We start from the raw sequence: 25411 nt of genomic DNA, 5'->3' as shown, positions 1-25411 counted from the left end.
ACAGAGTATCAGAGACTGGGTAATCTGTAAACAATAGAAATGTATTTCTCACAGCTGGACTGGCAGGGCACTGGGCAAATTTGCTCTCTGCTGAGAGCGGCTTTCTCCTTCTGAGGTGTCATGTTACTGCTGTGTCCTCTGGAAGGACAAGCTCTCTGACATGACAGAAGCCAGGAGGACAGAGAGGGTCGCAGTCCCATTTTAATTACCCTGGCGTAACCCACCACTTCATACATAGTACCTACCCACTGGGCCTTGAGTTTGACTTTTGAACAAATGTTTAAATCATAGTAAGAAGCAACTACAGGGTCAGAGCAACTTGTCACAGAGATGTGACTATGAATATTCATGACAGGCACATCTGATTTGCATACTAGGTAAATGGGAATTGATTTATAGAAAGCCCTCCCACCAGAGTCCTTTAATTTAGTCATTCTTGAGTCCATAAAGAGCTGGAGATGCTTTAAAATGTACAGGTGGCCAGATAGCGCTAACCAGGGAAGTTAGAGCCCCCACAGTGGATTCTCGGGCTTTAATTTCTCAGGTGACTCCATCAAGCATGCCGCCACATGCTGGCCTATAGGAAGGGTTGTGCCCTCCTCATCATGATCTTCAGTGAAGTGACTTGTCCAAAGCCCCACGGCTGCAGTGCAGGAGCCTCCAGAATCCCACTCTCAAGTGTTCCAGGATTCTGTTTCTCCGGGCACAATAGAAGTGTGAGCTGGGGCACCCTGATTCCCTTTCCCCACGCAATTCCAGAACCTTGCTTTGTGGCTAAGCAAAGATCCCATTTACAGGTCATGTTGTCGGTGTCACAGTGACTGCCCTGCTAGGAAGGTGAACTAGAACTGTAGCATCAGCAAGGTGGCCAAGCTGGCAGTGTACCGCTCTGCCATGCCAGCGTAGACAGTCCTGAACCGATAAGACAGCTCCAAGTCATCAGGACCCAGGCTCCTTCCAACTCAAAGATCCAACCTCCCCAACTTCTTCCTTTCATCATCTAAGATGGGTGCTCTAGATCTTGTCCTCGCATGCACCTTCGAGTCTCGAAAAGAGGAGAAGAGGAAGCAGTGGACACTTCCTCTCCTGAGGACATCCAATAAAAGCTAAAACTTCTACTTCCTCTTGCTTCCCACTGAACAGAGACACTTGGCCATAGCCAACTTTAAGAGCGTCACAGAATTCTACAACACTCATGTCACTCCACGGGTGGAGACCTGTGCTGAGACGTGTGTGTCAGCAGCGTGCATGTTCACCCATGGAAGTAGCCTGGCACAGCTCTGTTGCTGACTGGAACATTGCTGCGTGGTGCATGGCTGGACAGTCTCAGTGACTGTGTCTTAAGTCAAGAAGGGGAGACTTCTTCTAAGGGAGGGGGGCTAGCAATCCGCTGGGCGGGGCCTGTAACAGCCTCAGCTTCTCCCGTCCTTGGAGTTTTCTCAAGTGCTTGGAGGAGGTGATGGCCCCTCAGGGATGTCGGGAATAACCAGTTCTGGACAGATCTGTGAGAGAAGGTTCTTCTGTCATGGAAAGGACACAGCAAAGCCTGGATCAGGCCACCTACAGCTTAGCCTTGGAGAAAACCAACCCACTGTCAACTCCAATCAATTACTGTGGCTGAGACTTCGGTCCAGGAATGGGATGAAGGCTTGTTCTCCAAAACCCATGTAACCCTGTAACTCTGCTGTGAGGACAGAGACAGGAAGATTCCTGGGCTCACTGGGTAATTAGTGTTGCAGAACTGGTGAGCTCCAGGCCCGGGGAGAGACCCTATCTCTAGGCTCATGGCCCGGACTCTAGCTGCTGTTCCTGCTCTGGGCTGTTCTCCAGTCCTGTCTGCAGAGGGGAGGGCTTGCGGCAGAGGATATCTGAGACAGATTTACTTACCTTGCTTTCGTTCATTCGAGTGGATCCTTCAATTTGATGGCATTGGAAGCACTTTCTACACAGCGATAACTTGGGAGAGAGGAGACACAATCTTTTTAATTACATTAGTTTCCTGTGTCTGCCTGATGCCCTGGGAGAGAGGTTAATTTAATTGAGCCTCTCATATATGAAGTCCCATTACCTCCAACTGTTTTCCAAACATATTGATGTGTCAAAACTGAAGAGAAGAGGGATCCCTTGAGACAGACAGGAGCATTCAGCCCACTCAGCCCAGCTTTTCTTGGTGTCTTTGTTCTCAGTATGTGAGGACAGTTCTGTTGAATACACCAAGAAGGGGATCGCTGGTCTCACGCCTCCGTCCCCAGCTTTCAGACTTAGCCAAACAGATAAGATTGAAAGGAGGCTGCAGACATAGGACACCTTTTACAGCCAGTGAGTTCAGACCTCACGAGCATCAAGAATCCAGGATTGAGCCAACCATGCCATGAAACCACCCTTCAGATCTCATGACAGCCCTGGCAGCTTGGTCCTGTTCATTGAGTTTTATGTTAAACTTACAAATAATTGTATACATTCAAGGATCACGGTGAGGTGTGTCCACCAGGCAAGGATATTTGGTAGTCACCAGTAAAGATCATATCCACAGGAAGTAGGAAGGGGGGAGCACAGCTGCTGTCCTGCTCCCCCAATCTCCTTCTTCTTCCTGCCCCTGCCTCAAACCAGTTCTTCCTTACTTTGAGTGTTTGCCTTTAACTCCTCTCCATGATTCTATTGAAAACTATGGGAATGTGTATGTGTGTGTTACATATGTGTGGTGTGACTGTGTGTGTGTACTGCATGGATGTTGTGTGTATGCAAGTATATGGGTGGTGTGAATGGGGTGTTGGTAGTGCATTTGTATGTATGTGTGTGGTATGTCTGTGGTGTGTGTGTTTGTGTGTGCATGTGTATGTGATCTGTCTGGTGTGTGGCGGGGGGGGTATGTCTCACCAGTCATAAAATAAACTCTGCAAACAGTGGAAACAACTCTGTGACAACAGAAACATGTTCCTTGTGTTCTGGAGAAGCCCAAAGTCTGAGTGTCAGATTTGGGTGCCAACACCTTAGCTTTTGGCATTTCAGCATGTGAGCTTGAGAGGAGCCAGACATGCAGAGCACGGCTGGGATGTGTGCACCTGTGTTTGTGTGTACTTACGTGTGCATGTGTGTGTTTATATGTGTGCACCACCCATCCTTCCAGTGTTCCTTGGGCCTCTGTTGTTTTTGTGGCAAGTGTCTTTCCTTCGGTCCCACAACAGGTCTGTGGCCAGGGTTTGTAGAACACTTGCGAGCAGCTCCCTTTCCAGGTCAGGTTCCCTCTGAGCAAAAACATCCGCATGTTTGACCGGTGGAGAATGGTGGTGGATGCCAAGGAAACAGTGGGGTACCTGTGTGCAACCCAGCCTTTCCCTTGAGAGGATAGCTTGGCCACTGCTCCCTGGAGCCCAAGCCTTTCCACTTGCAAGGAGCAGCTAGAGTTTCTTGTTTTAAGTAGATTTTTTTTAACGATTGCTGAAGATTATACATTTTAAAGTTATTTGACCTCGGCATTTACAGACATTCTGTTCTCCTCCACTGCCCTCCTCTGGCCCTGACCTCCTCTTGTGGGTCACCTTCCTCTAACCAGGTGGCTCTCCCCCTCCACCACCCTTTAATGTCTCCAGTGCTCATTTACCTTCCCACCTCCTCTCTCCTTCTTCAGTCTCACAACTCCCTTTCTACTTTTGAGTCACATAGTGCACAAGCACACACATGCACATGCACACATGCATGTGCACATGCATACACACCACACACAGAGTCCAGACTCAGAAAGATGAACACCACATGCTGTCTTTTTTCCCTCTTCTAAGTAGAGTCAGGTTTATGTTTTAAAGGACTTTGGCAATTGTGTTTATGTCTTAGTTAAACAGATTTTGTGTTTCCCTCCACAGGGCATACAACCTTCCCTCATGGGCCCTGTGACATCTTTGCTAGGATATAACAGGGTGCATCAGTGTACCCACAGGAACTTTCCCCACCTCCAAGCCTTTCCTCAAGCCCAGAGACTCCTCATGGATTATCTGGCCCCAGCCACCGTGGTGGCCCACCCAGCTAAACTCAAGCTTCCATGTCACCTGCAGTCCCAGTCACATCACCGCCCTCCCTGCCAAAGCCCTGCTCACACCTCAGCCAGGTCTCATTCCCAACATGCTTTTCTCTCTCCCAACTCTTCCAGCACCACACACTTTATTTCACTCTGAGCCCAATCCGTAGGCAGAGCCTGGCGGATGCTAAGTCAACACGGATGAGACTGTTTCAAATGCCTTTGGAGGAGGCAGTGAGAAACGCATTCTGGACATCAGGTTTAAAAGCAGTTTCTGCAATGGCCACACTTAAGGCTCACACAGCCACTTCGTCCCCATGAACCTCAGTTTGCCCATCTTTAAAATAGGCAACATTTGCTTTTCTGAGTGGCTGATGTTAGTTAAATGAACTAACACATCTAAAGTGTCTTCATGTTCACTCCTGACACAGAAAAGGACTTCATGAAACCGTGCTTTATTGATTTTGAGACGTAAGCCTGAGACTGGAGAGATGGGAGTGCAGGCGAAGTGCTTTTGCCAAAGGTGCAAGGACCCAAGTTCAGATCCCCAGGACCTACATAAATCTAATCCTAGCACTTCTACAGAGAGGTGGGAGGCAGGGGTATGGGCTCTCAGATGCTTGTTGCTCTGCTAACCTGGAGCACAATGCAATAATGAACATTCTCTTCTTGGTAAACATTTCCCTTTTCATCTCCCTTTTCTCTGATAAGGTTAGTGATGGAGGAGAGGGAGGGTTTAACGGCGGTGTAGGCTTAAGGGCAGCCCAACTGACCCATCCACTCCCCCACAGCAAACAGAGCTGGGCCCAGTGTGATCCAGAACATCCCCATCAGCTGTGTCATTGAGCTCATGGGCCATGGATCATTAATCATCATTAACTAACATTTAATAGAAATAGTAAAAATAATTTTCACTAGGCTGCAGTCATTTTCCTTAATTGCGATACTTAAGCAGCACCATTTAATGTGGGGTATGTGCGGCTTCTCTCTGCACCTGAGCTGTTCTCTGGGGACACCACAGCCCAGGGGTGACCTCGAAGAAGCCACCTCTGTCCTCACTTTCCCTTCTTTAGTGTTTGCTAATCGTAAGCTATTGCTGGTCTCATTGTGGTGTTTTCAGACACATTTGTAAGGCAGTGTGATTGTGCTTAACCCCGGTACCAGCATTTTTCCAGCCTTCTCCAGGGCTCTGTCTCTCCTGACACATCTCCCTATGTGTCCATGTCTTTTTGGTTACAGTTCACAATGAGAGAAACATTCCAGCTTGTCTTTCTGAGCCCGGCTTGTTTTGCTTAATGTGATGATCCATCTGTTTCCCTGACGATGCCATAATTTCACTTCTCTTTATGGTTGAACACAAGTCCCTGTGTGTATGCACCGCATCTTCTTTGTCCCTTCGTCAGATGATGGGCGTCTAGGCTTGTTCCACTCCCTGGCTCTGTGCAGGTGTCTCTGCAGCAGGCTGACTCAGAGTCCTTCAGGTGTATACCCAAGAGCAATTGGCAGGATCCAGTGGTAGATCTGTTTGCAAGGGGTGGGGGTTTGTTTTGTTGTTTGTTTGTTTGCTTGTTTCAGAGGAAACTTCAGACAAATTTCCATAGTAGCTTCGCCAGTTCACACACAGCCAGCAGTGTCGTGGCTCAGCGTCATGGCTCTCCTTGCCCTACATCCTCACCAACATTGACTGTCGTTTCTTTTCTTAGTGATTACAGCTCTGATTGAGGCACCATGCATTCCAATGCAGTTTTGATTTGCATTTTCCTGATGGGGATATGGCTCAGTGATAGTACACTAGCCTAGAATGCCTGAAGCCCTAAGTCTGATGGGAAAAGGGAAGGGCAGTAGAAGTAGAATGAGGAGAAAGAGAGGAGCAGGAGGAGGAGGGGAAGGGAGGGGAAGGAGGGGAAGGAGAGGAAGGAGGGGAAAGGGAGGGGAAGGAGGGGAAAGGGAGGAGAAGATCATGAGAAGGAGTAGGAGGAAGTAGAGGAAGAGGAGAGGAGAGGAAAGAGGAGGAGAGGAGAGGAGGGGGGAGGGGAGGGGAGAGGAGGGGAGGGGAGGGGAGAGGAGGGGAGAGGAGGGGAGGGGAGGGGAGAGGAGAAGAAGGAGGAAGAGTTCTCCATCTCTTTATAAGCAATCATTTGGTATGTCTGATCCATGTTTGGCGTCAGCTGGGGTGCTCACAAGTTCACACAAAACCATGGACTCCCAGTGGAGGAGTTTCTGGGGAAACAGTAGGGCATGGTGCAGAACAAGAAGCTGGGCACACACAGAAGGGCAGCCATTTGTTGGTCACTGTCACAGACACGGTACATGTGTCCGCTAGAGTACCCGTCACGCTGTTAGAATGTGCGTCTAACTACCATCACCCTATTTCACAGTTGAGGTTCAGAGAGGCTAAGGCATTTCCCCAAGGTCACACAGACTGTTAACCTGTAAAACCTAAACCCAGACAGCCTGTCTCCAAAGCCTGCATCCTGAGAGTCACTGTCTATCAGGGTAGCTACGTTCAATGTGTGATCAGGTTCACGGGAAGGGAAAAACTTCCCCAGGAAACGTCTTCTCACTGAGAGAAGAAAGATGCAGAACAGATAGGAGAGGTAGAAAGAAACCTCAGGCAAGCTGAGAGCATCAAGTCTACCGGCAACAGGGGCAGAGGTGGGCAGAGGTGGGCAGAGGTGGGCAGAGGTGGGCAGAGGTGGGCAGAGGTGGACACGGGAGCCAAGTGCAGTGCACTTTCTGGATCCTCTAGCAGGGGTGGGGAGTTGACTCAGTCGATAAAATGTTTGCCTTGCAAGCACAGGAACCTGAGTTCAGTTCCGCAGAACTGAAGCCAAGCATAGTGGCACATCAAACATGACTAATTAAAAGCTGAGAGGTGATTCAGGTAGATCCTTGGGTCTCCCAGACCAATCGAGCCTATGCAGCAAACTCAAGACCAGTGGAGATAGTCCCAAAAGTCAAGGTGGGCTGGGCTCCTGAGGAGCAGCACCTAAGGTTTCCCTTTTGCATCCACACAGACACGGTCTGGCATGCACCACCGTGCCTGCTTCTCCTGTAGATTCAAGCCCATCCCTCTGCAACAACCCTCACAACCACACACATGAGAAACTGCCAGGGCTCCACCCAGGGCTGCCGAATGCGCCCACAAAATCTTCTGAGGGCCATCCCTAGAAAATGCCATTTTGGAGCTGGAGGGGTAGCTCAGCAGTTAACAACACTAGCTGGTCTTTCAGAAAACCCAGGTTTGATTCCCAGCACCCACATCATGTCTTACAACTAACTGTCTATAACTCCAGTTCCAGAGGACCTGATGCCCTTTCCTGGCCTCCACAGGCACAGCTTTGTGCACGGAGCACAGACACACAGGCAGGCAAACACCCATACACATAAAATAATAAAATTCTGTTTAATAAAAAAAAAAGGAAGAAGAAAATACCACTCTGCCCGCAGGACCAGGCCTAAGTGTCATTTAGTGATGTGACTTGTGTACCATCCTCCATCTCCTCCCCAGGACACAGATAAAAATATGCTCTTCTCTGATTTTAAGGCTCTGCGGAGCATATAAATGGGATTTCAACATTTAATTAAGGGCTCACTGAGTAAGCTGCCTCTTTGTTAGGTCTCAGCTTCCTATATCAAACCTGACCTTTATACAGTGAGAACTCCTGCTATCACCCTCCCTTTGAGAATGAGGAAGCTAACTGAGGAAGCTGCAGGGTCCATGGTGGAGTGAGCAGTGACCATCCAAAACCACGATCTTCTCTCCGTGAACGCTCCCTCTCAAAGACCCCAAGAGCTGAGTGACCCCCGTTGCAAATACAACCTGTCTGGCCATCCCCGGCTCTGTCATCAGGTAAATAAGAAACATAAGCATTATAGAAAAAACCCAAGGCACTGAGGTAGGACTCCGAGAAAAACATGTTTTAAGCAAAGAAGGGTGGATGAACCCAGAGAACCCGAGTCATCATGTCTGAACAAGCAATTTAGAATGCAGCTAAGGCATCGAGCTCCAAGCAAATCTGTGCCTGATGAAGCCACAGTCATTTATTTTGAACGCTCCGAGGACAATCTGTTCCTAAGGGAACCGCTGGAATAAGCCGGTATTGTTTTGAACCCTGACAACCCTCATTTCCTACTCCATGTGTCTAACATTCCACTTAGGGCAGAAAACATGAGCATCGATGTTAACTTTACACACGCGGCTGCAGCCACGCCTGCCCATGGCAATCCTCGGGGTGGGTGCTTTCACCTGGGTTTTTGTCCCTGTTGTTTCTCAAGCCTCTTGAACACATCATGGCCGTTGTGTGACTGGAGGACCATGACACCACAGTCCTGTGTAAGCACCTCAGGTGCTGGACACGGTCAAAGGAAATGTCATCAACATGAGACCTCAGCTTTCAGCTATGTTAAGACCAGCACCTCGGGGCACCTCGGGCCTTTAATCTCCCCAACTCCCAGTACCTTCTTCAGCAAAATTGCATTTCTTTCACACATTTGCTGACAGAATCCTAGGAGTGACTTGGGAAAGGCACCAAGGTTAACATCTCCTGCTGCAGTGGATTTAAGGACTCCGCATTAGTAATACATTGTTTCTCTTTCTTCCTCCATTTCTTTCTTCCTTTCTTTTTTCTTCTGTTTTTTTCTCAAAATGATTAAAATTTTTAGAATTACATCTTATCTGTACCAATGACATGGCTCAGCCCATACAAGATGGGCAACCTCAGTTTGGGAACCTAAATAGGTGGGAGAAGAGAAGTCACCACACAAAGTTGTCCTCTGGCTTCCACATGAGCCCCCACAGCACACATCATGTGCCCCTCCCCAACACACACACACACACACACACACACAGTAAGAATTACACTTTAGCCATTGATGGTTTTACTAGATCTTTGCAGATTTTGGTGGCCATGATAAGATTATAGAATACATCCTTAATTTCTCATACCCTATTTAGAGTTATTACTGAACTTTGTGAAAGTGTTGGAAAAATCCCAAGTCTTGACCTCAACTTTGGACCCTTCAGCCCTCATCCTTAAGGGCACAGTTCTCACCTATGCTCCATCCACTCTCGTCACCATCCCACAAGGCCATGTTCTCTAGGTAGGTAGGGAGATAGATAGATAGATAGATAGATAGATGATAGATAGATAGATAGATAGATAGATAGATAGATGATAGATAGATAGATAGATAGATAGATAGATAATAGATAGATGATAGATAGATAGATAGATAGATAGATAGATAGATAGATAGATAGATAGATGATAGATAGATAGATAGATAGATAGATAGATAGATAGATAGATAGATAGATAGACAGACAGGTAAAAAGAATGAAAGTGATCCTGTATACCTTAAAGATAATTAGAAAAATGAGAATTGCTTACTTGAATGTAAATATTGATTCCTTGCAATGTGCTCACACTTCCCCTTCAGCTTAAAGACTTCCTTCAGTGCTGGGCGATAAATGTGTTCTGTGACTTTTCCAGAATTGTCCTTATTTCACTTTTACTCTTGGAAGATATTTTAGCTGGATATAAATTTAGTTTTGACTTTTTCTTTTAGCACCTCAAAGCCACTAGCCCACTAAGTTCTATAGTCTACAGGACAAGCACATGGACACACTCACACCGCAGCACACACGGTCTGTATGTGTGACTCATTCCGCACCTACTGTGTTGCTGACTTCAGTTCATGCTTCCAGATTTTTGTCTCTGCTCTTAGAACTTTGACCACACTATGCTCTGGAAGACTTCATATTTACCATGATTAGAATTTGACTAACCTGAGACTATAAATGTGTTTATTTCACCAAATGGGACAGTTTCGGCCATCATACATTTAGATTTTCCTCCTTCCCCTGTGGGTTCTTCTATTCCTTGGCTCCAGATCCAGGTGTGGTCCATCTCTCGGGGTCCTTTTCAGCCTCGCTGGTTCAGGTTGGAAAACCCCTGTGGATTTGTTCTCAGGACTGCCACCCCCTTTTCTGCCATCTCCCTGTTGCTTTTAACTCACACAGTGGGTTTAGGTCCTGTTTTCTAGTGTAGACTTGGCACCCATTTTTATGCTCTTGTATTCAATAATGACGTGTGTCTCCCCACTGGCTTTTCACGGTATTTATTAATCACAGTTGAAGCAGCTTCCTTAAGCAGCTTTTAACATCTGGGCTGCCTTGGGATGCCTGCTGGTTCAATGTCATTTCATGTGCTCTGTGTGTGTGTGTGTGTGTGTGTGTGTGTGAGAGAGAGAGAGAGAGAGAGAGAGAGAGAGAGAGAGAGAGAGAGAATCACTTGGTGGGATAAACATGCATGTGTACCCAGGTGCGTGTGAAGGCGACGTCATTTTTAGAGATAGTTTCTCACTTACCCTGGAGCTCACCATTGATTGGCCAGATTGCCTGACTAGCAAGCCCCAGGATCTTCCTGGCCCCACCCCCCCAGCACCAAGCTCACATGTACTTGTCTCTGCACCCAGCTCTTTCTGGAACTCCAACGGGTCCTGTACTTGGGCAGTTGGTGCTCCCCAGCCTTCCTGACACTGTGGGGGATGTTCGTGGTGTCCTGGGCACAGCTCAGAGTATATTGCACAAACTTAAGAATTTGTTATATTCCTATGAAGAGTGTTAATTTTTGTTTTCGTTGGCAATCGATTGGGTTGGACTCCACCCAAGCTCTGCCTTTTCCTCGGCAGCCCAACTCCCAATTCAGTTCTATCTTTAGCTCAGCTGCTACCATCGACTCTCCGTCAGACGCACGAGGCTTTGAAATGAGCCTAAGACTTAAGCAGTCAGTGCACAGAACGTGGCACCTTCCCCTCCCTGTCTCCTCTCAGGAATTCTTCCCTCGCTTCCCGTCTGCTCTCTCTCCGTCCTTCACACCAGAAACGTGAGGGGTTTTGCTAAAGAAAGCTAAACAAAAGAAAGAAAGGAAAAGAAAACCAGAGCAGACACAGCAAAGTCTTACAAACAGCCCTGCTCACACGGCCTGCTCCTTCTACTTCACCGTGGTAGGAAGCCGCCCACTTTCGTTCATCTTCTAGAACCTTCATAGTTAACATCCACGGCTGTGGCTTTGGGGTGGTCTAAGCGAGTAGGCCTCCGGTTTAGGAGAGTGGACTTGTACAGGGGCAATGTCGAGAGGTGATGTTAGGATGCGGGGTGTGGTGAGGGTTGGGGAGCTGATGTTTTCCTGCACATGACCTCCCACCCTGCGGGCAGCCTCTGTGGTGAGAAACAGCTGGAGGGTTGGAGGCCCCCAGGGTCAGTGCCCTGCTTTTCCCTCTGGTGGCCTTTGTCATTTCCTTTCTACATTTTCAAAACCAAAAGCACCAGGAAGCATTACTGGGGTCACAGTCTGTGCTTCTTGGAGCTTTTAAGTGTGCCAGCTAGTAGACGTGTGTGTGTGTGTGTGTGTGTGTGTGTGTGTGTGTGTAAGAGAGAGAGAGAGAGAGAGACTGTCTAGTGTATAACACAACCTTTGGGTCAGTATCTTGTCTCTATTTTGAGAAGACTGAAGCCACCTGGCTATAACATTGGCAAACACCATTTCAGCCTGACCCACACATGACTGAGTGGATTCTGATGACCCAGTCAGGCCTCACTCTGACCCCCTGGTTCCAGAGGTCAAGTACATATCCCAGCTGTTCAGAGGTAGCTGTGTGCTGACATTGGTGTGGGTCGTGTGTGCCAGAAAGGAAACTCTCCTTCATTTGCATCATGGTACCCCTTCACAAAGGGTGGTCATCTTAGACACATAGATGTCTTAAAACACACAGATGAGGCTCCAAAGTCAACTCGTGAGGCAGATGTCACACGGGAAGGAGTCTTCTAGAGACCACACTGCTGTCGATCCCACATGACCCCAATAGTGAGGTCTGTGGGTTCTGGATCTCCCTGGGGATCCCTCGGCATCCAGCTAGAAGTCTAGAGAAGGGCAATGGAGTCACACAGGGGCTGTTAGGGTCCAGGCCCAGAAAGTGCCCCAAAGATGTGTGTCCTTGTGCCATAGAACTCAGTCAGGTACAAAGTTACAAGGGAGGCTGGAATATGGAGCAAAGCCTGGTGCCCTGGAGGAAAAGGAAGTGGGTTTTAGCAGATCCCAGAAGCCCTCATCACATGTCTGTGATTGCCTAGAGCTAATCAACATGGCCACACCCGTCGATGTCTAATGCCCACAGCAGACACCATGCCCTTCATTTTGGACTCCTGGTTGGCACTTGTTATGTAGAATGAGCCAGGGCACCCATGCTACCTAACTATCCTTCTCCAGAACTGGATTAATCTATGTCTAGCCACACACAGAAGCTCTGCCCCCAGTCTGTCAGCTTGGCGACATCGACTGTACCGCACATCCTTCTGGTTTATGCTTTCAGTGTGTGAGAAGTCCGTGCACGGTGTTCAATGCCAGACGGCAGCACAGGCCTTGGGTGAGGTGATTACGTTGGACTGTAATCTGCTTTTAGGTGTTCTGCATGTGTTTAAGGTATGCTGGGCTACATTATGACATTCGGCACTACTAAATGTGTTTGATACAAGACGGACTTAGTTTCTGGTGAACCCACCCAAGAGTGGAAAGGAGAGAGGGATGAAAAGAGGGTGGAGGGAGGAAAGGAGGGAGAAAGGAAAGGAAGTAGGGTAGAAGGAAAGGGGTCCAAAAAAAGCCACCTCCCGGCATCTATAAACACCACATACCTATGAGCAAAAGACTGCGTATCTGTGAGGCAAGGACACAGAGGGAAGGGTAACATTAGCTGTCTCCCTAGTGAGCGGCATCACTGCCCCCACCCGAAAGCAAGGTGTGCATTCATTGTCGCTGCTCCCTGGATCATCAGCCGATTTCTATTGTGAAAAAAGACAACACAACAGGAAAGGGGAAACCGAGCTTTCCCTGAGCAGCCAGGAAGCTTAAATCCATCCCTCCTCCGCCCCCGGGAGGCAGGGGCGGTACTCCCAGAACACTCGTTTCCCTGTGTGGGTTCTGATCGGGGCCAGAACATTCGAGTGTTTCCCCCTCTTTGAGGGAACACGCTGCTTCTCTCCGAATTCATCGGGACATTTCGAACACAAGCAACAACAGCGGAAGGCACTCTCTGGTGATAATTTACCATAATTCCATGTCAGCGACACACTGCCTGGCCCAGCAGCCTCCCCGGGGGCGGAAGCCTTTGTACTTACCCTGTAGAGAGTGGGCGCACTCCCAGGCTGCCTGGTACCCTTGCGGAGGCTTCCTTTTTTCCCCATCTCCTCTCTCAGAGCAACATCTGATTCCATTCCAAAGAACTGCAGGGCTTTGAAATCAGGGAACTTGTCCACGTTCCCGATCCGAAGTCTGTGAGCCTACACTATCCACATTCATGTTGTGGTTTGGCCTGGAATGTTCCTCACAGTTTCTTGAAGGGTGTTGATCCAACATCCAATACGTAAGGGTCTCTCATGTCAATCATGGCTGCAGAAATTCCTGGAAGACACACAAGAGGACCAATGTGGAACCCAGCATCCTCAGAGCCAGAGAGCTGGCCAGGATAGAGTTGTAGGAATGCCTCCAATGTGCCAAACTTCCCTAAAAGGCAGGCTCCATGTGGGGAAATTGATTCCTTCTTCCTTTTATGTTCATCTGGCCCTGCCTATCCTGCCTCCGAGCCTCAGGTCCCCCCAACCCTGATCTCAGAGTTCTCAGAGTTCTAAATGGAATGGGACAGGCCCTGCTCTGCCGCATGGAAATGGGTATGATGTAGAAAAAAAGATGCAGGCTCTCGGCTGTGTTTCGCTCTGGAGGCTTCTGCTCCTGTCTCTCTTCAGTCTTGCCCAGCCATTCAGTTGACAGAGTCTGAGGGAATGAGCTTCGGTTGCTAATGACACTGGCCATTTTCCTGAGAGTCATTGCCATTTTGGAAGTGGGCTACTGGTAGCGCTGCAAGCTAATCGCCCCTCTCTGGGTCATGAAAAGAGGTGGACGCAAGTCTTCCCATGGTGGAAGTTTCATCTCACGTGCACTGTTGCTGTATCTGTAGAGCATGAGGTCCACAGCCCCCTCACCCTTACACAATCCAGTCAGCCTAGTGGTCCGTGGAGACCCAGCTGGTATCAGGGAAATGGATGGCCAGGCCAGAGATCTTCCAAGCTCGTCATCCCACTAAGGCTTTCAACAAATGCTTGTCCTCGAAAGCCTGCCGCACAATGGGCAGGCGGTGATGAACCGAAGAAGCACACTCTATCACACAGCAAGAGAAGTCAGGAGGAAGGACAGGTCTCCACAGGGTTTGTGTTTGCATAATGGACTCCAGCCTAGGTGTGCAGGCTTGGAAAGTTCTCCCACGAAGGGAACCCAGGTGATAACTAAGTGAAAGGGAGCAGGCAGAAAGTGTCCCAGAGAAAGAAGGTGACAAGTGCAAGGGCCTCTCCAGGAGAGGAAGGCAACAGGAACCCTGTAAGGAATTAGACACAAGGCTGTGTATTGAGAGGAGAGGGGGCGGGAACAGAGAGAGCTTAGGCACCCAGGGCACTTCAGTGTAGGTGGATATTTCCTGTCCCGACTGCTAGCTCCCAAGTAACCAACACAGAGGCTTAATATTTATAAGTGCTCAGCTGATAGCTCAGGCTTGTTACTAACTAACTCTTACTCTTAAATTAACCTATATTTCTATTTATGCTTCGCCACGTGGCTCATGGCTTATTACCTCATTTTCCCTATGTCTTACTTCCTCAGCAGCTGGCTGGCATCTCCTCTGACTCTGCCCTTCTTCTTCCCAGAATTCTCTGTGTCTAGTTGTCCCACCTATACTTCCTGCCTGGCAACCAACCTGTCAGTTTTTTATTAACCAACAAGAGTAATACATATTCACAACATACAGAAGGATTTTTCCACAGCACTTCAGAGCCTGGTACAGAGCCTGTCTTCTTGGAAAAACTAACTGGTTTACAGCCCTCTGGCGTCAGCCAGAAAACTCTTCTTTTAAGTATCTACATTATATACTAAGATTCTTTATTCAAAAATATGTGTCTGCGTGTCACTGTGTGTGTAGGTGTATTTGAGTGCAGTGCCCGAAGAGGCCAAAGGAGAGTGTTGTGTGCCCTGGAGCTGCAGTTATGGGCAGCTGTGAGCCACCAGACACGGTGCTGGAATTGGAACTCGGGTCCTCTACAAGAGCAGTAAGTGCTCTTAAGCCCCCGCAGCATCGCTGCAGCCCCATTGGTGACTTGATACATTCTTATTAGAACATGAAGCCTATAACCAGAAATAACTGGAAAAAACATGGTGATGAGGGTTCTTTCAAGCCAGAAACCCAAGGCAAGGAGTAGACCTGAGGCCATGGGTGGGGAAGGAGCTGGCATCTGGGTGGGAGCGGGCAGCAGGGTCTAAAGGGTGAGCGGTAAATGGCAGTCAGGTGTCTGGGTGGCAGTGGTCGAGAAGTTGGATTAGAGTCTGGGTCTCTGCAGTCCGGCCCTCAGGAGAGGGGCTGGAAAGAACGAGACGTAGCTGAGACACCATGTGGAACAGGAAATCCAGTCACCCAACCCCAACTCTACTGGTATCAGAGTTGCCAGGAGAGCTGAATCCTGGAACCCAGAGTAAGACTTGACTGAGATATCTCCATCCTCCCTTCCCCAAAGTAATCCCGATTCCCTGCCTGTGTTGCTTGAGAGGAACCTCCCCTGGTCCACAGGGCCCTCCCTCCAGTACCAATGTGGAGTTACTACTTTATTCCAGGGAGGTACCTGGTGTCTCACAGTCCCGGAGAAACCGACACCGGCTCCAGCTTGGAGGGGAAGGATCTGTGAAACCTGGTGCTCCCCAGTGAAGCTTGGTCCTCCTCAGAGAAGCCTGATGCTCCCCCAGAGAAACCTGGTCCTCCCCAGAGAAGTCTGATGCTCCCCCAGAGAAACCTGGTGCTCCCCAGTGAAGCCTGGCCCTCCCCAGAGAAGTCTGATGCTCCCCCAGTGAAGCCTGATGTTCCCCAGAGAAGTCTGGTGCTCCCCAGAGAAGCCTGGTGCTTCCCAGAGAAGCCTGGTGCTTTGCCCTACACTCTGCTGTGTGTCTTTGGCTAGGTCACTTCACCTCTCTGAGCCAAGTTTCTTCATCCGAAAAAGGGAAGTGAGGCAACACCTACCTTGCCAAGCTATTCTTAGGATTCCCAGAACTGAGCCGTGAGAAGCATCCAGAGCAGGATAGAGAGAAGTTATAAATGTCAGCTATTCTTAGTTATTCCTGTTCTAGACCCACTTTCCCAGGGAGGACATGAGGCAGGACCCCAGACGGCAGGCATGACTTCCCTGGTAGGAATAGAGAAAGCTGCACAGTCCTTCAGGGGCCAGAAATCTGCACGCAGTAGTCCCTGTGCGGCCCTGGCTCAAGCTCAGGCAGTTTCAGGAAGGAAGTATCTGGTCCAGAAGAAAGACAGCCGCCGTATCTACTTCAGAAACCCCCACAAAGGGCTCCTTGCCCATCCAGTCCCAGTCTGGAAAGGTGGGAGAGATACATAGGCAACCCATGGGCAGAGCCAGTCTAAGAGCAGACGATGCAGGCAGAGCAGGATATAGGGTCCTAAGAACAAGCCTGATTTGGGTGTGTCTTCACCAAGGATGTGGAATTCTTAGGACTTTCTGTGCGGATGACAAGGCGGATGGAAACATCTCAACAAGATGGGCACACACCTGGCACACAATGCTAGAAGTGCCTGGTGCAGGGCTAGGGAGGTGGCTCGGTGGTTAAGAGCACTGGCTGTTCTTTAGGAAGACTCAGATTCAATCCCCAGCACCCCCATGGCAGTGCACAAATGTCTGTAACTCCAGCTCCAGGGGATCTGGTGCCCTCTTCTGGCCTCCATGGGCACTGCAGGCACATGGTGCACATACATAAAAGCAGATTAAAAACTCACACACGTAAGATAAAATAAAACAATAGATTCAGAAACATCTGGTGTGAGCAGCTAGGTAGTCACTGGGCAAGAGCTGATACATGTCTGTTAAATGAAAGAAATGTCTAGAAGGTGACACATCCTTCCCAAAGGAGAAGGGTAGCTTCAGGAAGTGTCTCACAGAGTTTATATGAGTATTAACTGTTTGGAAGGACCGAGATGCATTTGTGTAAATGTTGAATTTACTTAAATTGATTAACATGTATGTGTATATTTTGGGGTTTTTTTCGAGACAGGGTTTGTCTTTTCATTGTATAACCCAGACTGACCTTGAACTCCTGACCCTCCTGCCCCAACCTCCCAAGTATTTGGATTACAGGTGTGCACCACAACACCTGGTTTTAAACTTATTATAATTGTCATGCCGAGTGAGATTGTGGAAGGGCCTAGTCTTCTCTTTCCTCACCAAGAGATCTTTCTGGTAGACTCTTCCCCACTAGCTAGGAGTGATTGAGCAGAAGTGCGGAGGCCACGCCTCTTGTCTTCAAGAGAACATTGAAACTTTAAGGGTCTCAAGCGAGGGGTGGAAGAGAGACCCCATCTGTGGGGAAATTAGAAGTCCAGTTCCCTCCAAGAGAAGGGAGGAAGGGGGACAGAACCAACTGTAGAGAAGACACATCCACCCGACCCGACCCTCACTCACACACCCTCCCCAAAGCCCACCCTCCACCCCCACATGTCTTCACACCCCCCCACACGTACTCCCTCATACACACACAGCCCCTCTGAAATTACCTGGTACAAGTGAGAAGGAAACACGGAACATGCAACAAGGAACATGCAACAAACCCGCTTAGAAGTTTATTAGAGGGGGCGTGCACAGTGGGAAGTCAATGTGCCGAGAGAGAGAGAGAGAGAGAGAGAGAGAGAGAGAGAGAGAGAAAGAGAGAGAGAGAGAGAGAGAGAGAGAGAGAGAGAGAAGATGGTGTGTCCAGCTTTTAAAAGTTGCTTAGCGCATGCGCACAGGAAGTTGACATGACTACATTATACACAGATAACGGGGCTCATGCAAGCGCACAAGGGCTTAGCTGAGTCATATGTGGGTCACTTGGGGCCCTTTAACATCCCTGGGGCCACTTCTGCCTGAGGGCTTGTCTGCACAAGCATGGCCCTAGAACCCGGAAGTGTCAGCCTTATTATGGTTGAAATCATAGCACCCCCACACCTTCACCCACACATGCATACTTTCCTCCACATACACCCTCACCCACACACACTCACCCCACATACACACTCACCCACGCACCCTCACCCCACATACACACGTGCACACACACACGTTCACGCACACCCTCTCTGTACTTTGAAGCCACGGTGTTTTCGGTGGGTCTGACTCAGGCTTTCAACCCCAGGGAACCTTTCATTGCCTCCCTCTGGGAAGGAGGGCTCCCTGGCAAAGGTGAGGAGTCAAGGGAAGGTGGAAGGCGTGTTGTCTGCTCAGCAGGGACACATGGGCAGACCTTACAGAATGGCCTGAACCTGGATCCAGCCTCACAACCCCTGAATTCTCCACTTGACCCTAGCTGAGGCCCTGCAGTTCCTCACCCTGTGAAGCCAGGGAAAGGAGGTTGGGCTGAGTCCCTCTTCCCCCTCCCTCTCCTCAGCCTAGTGCTCTTCTTGCATGCTGTAAGCTTAAAGGGCTTAAAGCCGCCCAGGGGCTGAGAAAGGAGGAGGAGTGGGGTGGGCTGGGGCCTGGGAGGCCCACATGGTCAGCAGGGAGAGGTGAGCAAATGCCTCCCCTCCATTAGCCTTTCCAAAGAGCTGGTTTAGAACTTTCCAGACCTCATAGGAGGTCAGCTGACCTGACTCAACAAGGTAAATATTTACTTTACTGTCCTTAGGTGATGAAAATCAATTTAGTCTCAAAGATACCGGCCGCAGGTATGATTTACCGCAGACTGCACTGCCAATTTGCCTTCAGTCCCCTTTCCACATCAGCATTAGCAAACTTTCACTCTTGTCCCAGACTGTGTGTGGAGCTGAAGCATGGGAAGGGAAAGGCTGGCTGTCTAGGCTACACGGGAGGGCAGGCCGGTAGCAGGTCCTGATGGAGCAGTGTCTGCTCTCAAGGTGGGAACTCACAGGGTGGGAGGACTTGAACCCAGGATCCTTACTCTGTAGAACACTGGGTGCTCATCTGCCCAGAGCCCTCCCATTCGCTCCACCCAGCAGCCTCAGGGTCTGTTTGCATTGAGTTTCCTCCTGTACCACAATTAAGAAAAAATCCTTTAGAAAGGGGTGGGTTCACTGGCTCCTTCGACTTGGGGATGGTTTCCCATCAGGAAGGTTCCAGAAAGTTGTAAAGTCCCCAAGAGAAATAAACCCCGGATCATTCGGGATGCGGTGAGTTCTCAGTCCTGACTCTTTCTGTCCCTCTACAAACTGCTCTAAGCCAAGCCCACTTTTGTTGCCACCATTCGGGTGGCGGAGGGGGGGATTCCTGATCCTCCCTGTTTTTCCTGGATGTTGAGACTCTCACACCAAGAGCCCTTTCTGTGGAGGAGAACCGTGATGTTCACATGAACCGTCTCTTATGAAGAAGGAATTCGTTTCTACTTTGTCAGTTGGGGAAACCCAGGCTGAGAGCACTGATTGTTGCCTTTGAGTCTGGACCTGCCCATGTGAGAGCTGCCACCTTGGCCAAGACACAGGAGAATGCTGGGAAGCTGGGGAGAGATGTGCCCCACAGAAGGGAAGCCCCATGCTCTGTGGTGCCAGCACTTGGCCGCTTCCCTTCTCCAAGTGCCATGCCTGGGAAGTCAGATAAGCAGAGCTATGGCTGCCGGACTATGTTGCTGTGTCCAAAATACCAAAGGCGAGTTTGATTTGGGCTCAGAGTTTCAGAGGGTTCAGTCCATGCCCACTGGTCTCATGGTTTTGTGCAGAACGTGGTGGCAAACACGGGGTTGAGAAAAGTCAAACACATCATACTGTCCCAGGAAACAGAAGACAGGCAGGAAGTAGAGGGGGGAAGCATACTCCAGAGAACCCACTTATGGTGACCTACATCCTGCAGTCAGGCCCCAGTTCCCAGAGCCTCACAGCCTCCTGAGAGGACAGGCTTTAACAGTGGACTCTGGAAATTCCCAGTGGTTCTCAGCAGCAGCTGTAGCCATGTGATCAAGAAGGACATCTGGTGCCTGGTGGTGGCAATGCTCACAGAACAGAGCGCTAGGTACCAAATTGCTCTTATGACAAAAGAGCCGGCAGAAGAAGCTGAAAGGAGGAAGGAAGGAGGGAGGGGAGGAGGGAGGGAAGGAGGGAGGATTGGTTGTGGTTCACAGTTCCCGGACACAATTCACCATGGTAGGGAGCAGGAGTGTGAGGTGGCTGGTCACATGGCACCCAGGCAGGAAGCAGAGGGATGGGCATTGATACTCAGCTCATTTCCTCCTTTCTATTCAGTCTGGGACTCTGCCCACATCCAGGGTGAGTCTCTTTCTTCAATTAAACATCTCTGGAAACATCCCCCAGAGATGAGTCTCCCAGGTATCTCCAAATCCAGCCAAAATGACAGTACAGATGAGCCATCACAGCAGAGGTGGGCTGAGCCCAGGGGACAGTTGGAGACAGGTCAGCACCAACACTGAAGTCTGGTGACCATAGATGAAGCCCTGGGTCTACCCGACCCCACTGTGGGCTGTGAGACTGTGGGGAAGTGGATCTACAACTCTGGGCCGCAGCTGCTGTGCCTGCAAATGCAAACCTAGAATCACTGTGGAGTACTGCTCAAAAAAGCTATGACCAGGCCTGCACGCAGGCTCTGGAGGTACAAGGCAGAGGGAGAGACAAGGCTGGACCACAGAGCTGTGTCTGTGGAGATCTGAGTGTCAACAAGTCGGCAACAATGACTGCAAGGCCCTGGGTGCTGAGCCCCCGCCTGTGGGGCAGGAGCGCAGGCAGCGCAGCCGCTGTGTGCCTGGGGCCCAGGAGTACAGCTGACCTTAGGTCTCTCCACGCATGGCTCTTTCTGTTGGACGTCCTTAGGGAGGGGCCTCGGGGAAGGTGTCTTCACTTCCCTGGGGCTCCATTTCCTCATCTGTAACACAGGGGGGTGACACAATCTGGCTGAAAGGACATTTAGAGTGACATTTGATCTGTGAGGCATTCTTGGTGACTGTGGACAGCATTATCATCACCGCTTTGGCGGTAAGGGTTTCTGGGCAGGGAGGACCCTCAGAGTTTAGAAGTCAGCGCAGGGCCGTGCGGCTCTGAGATTTATAGCTCACAAAATCTGTCAATTCTGCCTTTAATCAAAATCTACCTGCCGCTGGAATTAATTACTCTGAAAATGTCCTCGTTATGAAGCATTGAAGGATCTGTGGCGGATCTGAGCGTCCCAAAGTCACCATATAAAATGTCTGGGTGGTGGGGGCTGAGTTCATGCGCCCTCCTAGATCCAACTGAGCATGTGTATTCGCCTGTGAGTGCAGCCGAGTCTACATAGCAAGCTCCAGGCTGACCAAGGTTAGTTAGTGAGATCCTTTCTTAAAACAAAACAACAAATTCATATGAAATCATGAAAGAGTGCTAGAGGCTCAGCCTTCCTGACTGTATAGGCTAAGGAGAGTAACATAGGGCATTTCTGGTATTACAAGAAACACACAGAGAGATGACACGGGCTGGAGAGCTCAGAGCAGATCGTTCAGCTATTCCCTTGGCAATAAAATCCTTGGTAACGCTGACTGCTGTTGGCAGGGAAGCCGAGAGGTGAGGTGATTAGTGCAGTTGTCTCTCTCAGGAGTTCCTAAGAGAATGGGGTGCTGAATCCAAGGGGGATACTGAAGCTTCAGGGTACCTGTTTCTCCAAAGACAGGAGCCGACCTGGGGGCAGAGTGGCAGACCCAGGCCAGGCCTGGCTGTCCAAGGCCGGCTGTGGTATAAAGAATGTCCAGGAGATGTCAGGGATAGAGGCTCCCACAGAGCTTCAGAGCCACAGAGAGTTTGTGCTGATCCCAGGTGGGATGCGGAGTCCCTGCTGGGTTGACACCAGATCAGGGTCTGACACAAAGCACTGATCAGAGGTCAGAGTGCAAAGGGCACAGCAGGAGAGCAGTTGGGAGGGACTGCAGCCATCAGGAGGTTACCACAGCACAGTGCAGATAGGACAGGGCCCATGATGGCAGCAAAGAAACCTGGTTTCTCTCTCTCTCTCTCTCTCTCTCTCTCTCTCTCTCTCTCTCTCTTTCTCTCTCTCTCTCTCTCTCTCTCTCAGTGTGTGTGTGTGTGTTAACTGGAACTCAGAGGGTGAAGCCAGGATGTGCCCAGCCCTTGCAAGGCTGTTGGGCACATGAATGTAAGGGTCAGCTTTCCTACATAAAACATTTGGGAGACACATTTAAACACAACACAGCACAGGGCGTATCTGGTAAGTCAAGTTGGCAAGAAGTTCTGTAAGGGCTCCCCAGAAGACACAGGCCTAATAGAGGAAACACACACACACACACACACACGTGCACTCACATGAATGTGTTAGTAAATTGGCCCATGTGATCATGTGTCAATTTAGGAAAGCAGAGGACAGGGTCAAGCTAGCCAGTTTATAACTCACTCCCAAGGACTACCCAGAGTCCCATGAGAACTACATTAATCCCTTCCAAGAGTGGTACTTCCAGTGATGTAATCACCTCCTAGTATAAGGTTTCACCGTCTCTCACCATCACCATATAGAGGACCAAACTTCCAAACCAAAATCCCAGAAAACAAGTCAGGTGGTATCACATCAAGGTGGACTAGATGCAGGGGTTTGGGGAGAAGATTCCTACATTAGAGCTGAGGTAGGTAAGTGGATGTAGCTGCATTAGTCAGCTACAAGGTAATAATGCTGCATAACAAACAACCCCAATTCAGGATCTTAGAACTACAACACGGAGTCTGAAGCCATCTAGAAGTCAGCTGACTTCAAAGGAGGAGACCTGGTTTAGACACCAGACTATTTCAAAAGTTCTCCAACAAATGTGTTTTCCTTTGACATGTGGAGGAGAAGTTAGTAAAATGGATAAGGCACTCTGGACAAAGGAAGAGAAATCAATAGTCGAAGAAGCTGTGGAGACACAGTTCTGAAGCAATTTGGAAAGCTTCATTCCAGCCGCCCTATAGCTAGAGGCACAAAGAGAGAGGCGTCTGTGCCCATTTATCCCAGGCCCAGGCAATTTCAGCTTTCTGATTAGCTTTGTGTAGCCAGCGGGGACTTTATCGGGCAGATAGCTTGTCACGTTAAACACAGGACGAGCTTGTCACTGGTCAGGGAGCCAACTTGGTGGGAGAGATTGGCTTGCCTCCCCTAATCGATGCCAACCCCGCGATGCTGCGAATTTTAACTGCCACCGAGTTGGCCCCTGCTCCTCCATCACTAGCTTTGAACTGTGGGATCACTCCATCTGTCAGAAACCATTAGAAGCCCCGGCTGCTAATGGGGAGATGGGGCGGATGTCCTTCCAAGGACAAGCTGCACACGTAGAAAGGGGTGTTGGCAGCCACACTTGATGAGCATGGGGCATTGGACCATCAGAGAAGAGTGACGTCCGACAAGCTGTCCCCGGACGTGCTGGAGTGATACACCATGGGCCCTGAGCAGAAAGAGGGATATAACTCCCACCATGACGGTGGCTGTGTGCAACATGGATGAAATTCATCAGGAAAGTGTAAGACTGCGTGGCAGCTGAGGCAACGGGCTCTGCAGAGAAACGGCACATCGCCTCACAGACAGCCAAGCTTCTCATTCCTCAGCTGACTTGTCCCGCGGTCCCTGTGTCAGAGACCTGTCCCCTACAGGGCTGGCTGGCCCTAAGGACGGAAGCACCATATGTGTTGGTTCAGCAGGAAGAAAACTTGGAAGTCATCTGAGACTCTTTGTCCCCTCACAGCCCCCACTCCCCTGAGTCTGCTCCTCTTCCCATGGGTTCCTCACACACAGGTGTGCGCCACCATCAGCTCTCACCTGACAACTTTGAGAGCCCCCTCCCTGATTTTGCTCCTCCTAGCTTTATCTCCTCATTTCTCCGTGAACAAAAACCAGAATATTCTATCCTTTTCACTGTTCCCAGCACAGCATGGTTGCCTGCCTGCCTCTCGCCGCCACACCAGCTGTTCCATGGCATGGAGTTCATGTCCCTACAGCTTCCCTAAGCTCGCTTCACTGTGCCCACTTTCTAACTCGAATAACACTTCTGCAATGTGGCTGCCTGCATCCCCAACCACACCTGTGTGGCCAGACCGCGCACCCTGAGCCGCCCCATCACTGGCCTCAGCAGGCCGTGGTCTCTTCATCTGTCTCTGAACTCTGTGGCTGAGTTCACTGGACACACACTCATGTCCTCACTAGCCTTTCTCTGCCACAGCTGAGGTCCCAGCCTCCACTGTGGGGGGGAAGAATGACCATGTGATGCCATCTGTCCAATGAGACCTAAACTCTGATCAACACTGTGGGTGCAAGTTTTCAGAGCACAGACTCCCCTTTGATGCGCTTTTCCATCGAAGGTTCTTTGAAATCTAGAGACAGTGTAGACAAGCCTGTGATCACTCTCCAACAGATGCAAACAGAAGAGCAAGACCAGTTGGGAACCCAGTCGGCTTCCGGACAGGCAACACTCGCCTCTCCTTGCCACTGGGTTATTGTCCCGTTTCTGGAGCTCAATCCTCAGCCATGCAGACTCCATCAGGGGACAGCCCGAGTTTGTTGTTTTAGTTTGGTTTGGTGTTTACCCTTGAACATCCCAGGACAACATCTGACCTGTGGTATTTGCCTGAACAAACACTTGCTGTGGAAATGTCTGCAGGGAGAGCTGTGCTCCCCGTGGTAGTGTCTGCCAGGAATGCTATGCTCCCTGTGGGAGGAGTGCCTGCAGGAAGTGCTGTGCTCCCTGTGGGAGGAGTGTCTGCAGGATGTGCTGGGCTCCCTGTGGGAGTGTCTGCAGGATGTGCTGTGCTCCCTGTGGAAGTGTCTGCAGGATGTGCTGTGCTCCCTGTGGGAGTGTCTGCAGGAAGTGCTGTGCTCCCTGTGGGAGGAGTGCCTGCAGGGAGAGCTGTGCTCCCTGTGGTAGTGTCAGCCAGGAATGCTATGCTCCCTGTGGGAGGAGTGCCTGCAGGAAGTGCTGTGCTCCCTGTGGAAGTGTCTGCAGGATGTGCTGTGCTCCCTGTGGGAGTGTCTGCAGGAAGTGCTGTGCTCCTTGTGGGAGGAGTGTTTACAGGGTATGCTGTGCTCCCTGTGGGGGTGTCTGCAGGATGTGCTGTGCTCCCTGTGGGAGTGTCTGAAGGATGTGCTGTGCTCCCTGTAGGAAGAGTGTCTGCAGGAAGTGCTGTGCTCCTTGTGGGAGGAGTGCCTGCAGGAAGTGCTGTGCTCCCTGTAGGAAGAGTGTCTGCAGGAAGTGCTGTGCTCCCTGAAGGAAAAGTATCTGCAGGAAGTGCTGTGCTCCTTGTGGGAGGAGTGTCTGCAGGATGTGCTGGGCTCCCTGTGGGAGTGTCTGCAGGGTGTGCTGTGCT

The 25411-nt window shown here is 50.0% G+C and overlaps 1 protein-coding gene and 1 long non-coding RNA gene across 8 annotated transcripts in view; one reads left to right on the top strand and one right to left on the bottom strand.

The window, feature by feature from the left end:
- Sez6l (seizure related 6 homolog like) overlaps positions 1–25411 on the top strand; it is a 155906-nt gene that overhangs the window by 26320 nt on the left and 104175 nt on the right. The gene's annotated exons all lie outside the window — the stretch shown is intronic.
- Positions 21–13542, bottom strand: LOC125410785 (uncharacterized). 2 transcript variants are annotated; one of them, XR_014998724.2, is made up of 4 exons: positions 13191–13542; positions 12708–12854; positions 1888–1956; positions 21–1502 (listed from the first exon to the last, which is right to left on the bottom strand). It is a non-coding gene; the product is annotated as an uncharacterized LOC125410785 (long non-coding RNA). The 2 variants fall into 2 exon arrangements; XR_007235188.3 differs by lacking the exon at positions 12708–12854.

Source organism: Myodes glareolus, chromosome 2, assembly GCF_982192425.1.
Source record: "Myodes glareolus chromosome 2, mMyoGla1.1, whole genome shotgun sequence".
Lineage (NCBI taxonomy): Eukaryota > Metazoa > Chordata > Mammalia > Rodentia > Cricetidae > Myodes > Myodes glareolus.
This window is presented reverse-complemented; position numbering and strand designations above follow the sequence as displayed.